The following is a 1,225-nucleotide window of genomic DNA, read 5'->3' as shown; positions in this document are numbered from 1 at the left end:
CCATCGATTGTACCGGAGGCAGGGTGTGGGGAAACCGGGGCAAGTCCAGCCTCTCAGCAAGGCCAGGAAGCCATTCACTTGGATCCTGGATTTTACTAACGGATTAAACGTGGCATTCTCTCCTTCCCCCATCCGTTACAGACCTAAAAATAGCTCGTCCCAGAGGGGCCGGGAGAGGCTCCACCTCTTCTTGAGGTGGGGCGGGGCGGCTGTAGTAGGAGCGGGAGGCACCAAAGACCCCAAGTCACGAGCTGACTGGCGCACCAAGGAGCTCTCTGCCCGCGGCGCCGCACCGGAGTGGGCCGGGCAGGCTCTGCCTCCGCCACAGAGAGCGCCCGGGCTGCGGGGAGCTGGGGAAGCATCCCAGGAACGGCGGGCGGTGAGCATTCCGGGAACTGTCTCTGGGCTGTCTGCGGCGGTGGAGCAAGTCTGGACGCAGGACGTGGGGCGAGTAGGGGAGCCGCCACCTCGAGACGTCTTCCCGCCGCCCCCGGTTCCGGGCGACCCCACGGTTAGCGGGCCGCGCGGGAAAACTATGCCAGGAATTAGTCCCGGGAGCGGGGCGGGTGGGTAGCTTGGCTGCACTCCTAAGGATCAGGGATTCGGGAGGTTAAACATTAGCCGGGGCGAACTCCCTACCGGGGTGCAGCGGGGCGCTGGAGGAGCCGGCTGCGTGCGTCCCCACTGCCCAGGGCGCGCCCTTCCGGCCCGGCGCCGCCCTGCACGCCGGCCGCCTCCGCCTGCGCCGAACCGCGGCGCCCGGGGAGCGAAGGACCTGGGCGCCGGGCAGTGAAGGCGGGAGCGGGAATGACGGGATGCCCCAGGACTTGGCTACACTAGGAAGACGGACTTGGGTTTTTAACTTTTTGTAAAAAGAAAAGTGATTTGGGAGGGCTTGATGATCTGAGTGCCTTAGGTAAAGGAGGATCTTTTAGTAAATAGGTGATTTAAAAACAATAGCATTGGCATCTTTCGTTCCCCTTCTTCCTTTCCTGGGCTGGACCTCAGCAGGAGGCAGACGTGGTATTTTCATCTTGAGGCGGCTGCGAATAAAGTCCACCGAAGACCTGCTCAGTGCAGGACAGGGGTCCAGGAGACGGCAGAGGAGGAGGTCCGAGGGGGCCTGGGCAAGGCCTAGTTCAGGGAGCCCTTCCTGGGGGCCCAGGGCCTAGGCTGCCCCTGCCTGGCCTCCTGGAATTCGATTTCTTTTTTTTTTTTTTTTTTT

General features: G+C 62.4%; 1 protein-coding gene across 1 annotated transcript in view; it reads left to right on the top strand.

The window, feature by feature from the left end:
- The first annotated feature begins 245 nt into the window (after positions 1-245).
- Positions 246-1,225, top strand: part of DZIP1L (DAZ interacting zinc finger protein 1-like) — a 64,616-nt gene continuing 63,636 nt past the window's right edge. The window contains exon 1 of the mRNA XM_011981745.1: positions 246-511. The gene's annotated coding sequence lies outside the window, so the exon portion shown is untranslated. The remainder of the gene's footprint in view (positions 512-1,225) is intronic.

This window comes from Mandrillus leucophaeus, unplaced genomic scaffold (assembly GCF_000951045.1).
Source record: "Mandrillus leucophaeus isolate KB7577 unplaced genomic scaffold, Mleu.le_1.0 Scaffold1050, whole genome shotgun sequence".
Classification (NCBI taxonomy): domain Eukaryota; kingdom Metazoa; phylum Chordata; class Mammalia; order Primates; family Cercopithecidae; genus Mandrillus; species Mandrillus leucophaeus.
This window is presented reverse-complemented; position numbering and strand designations above follow the sequence as displayed.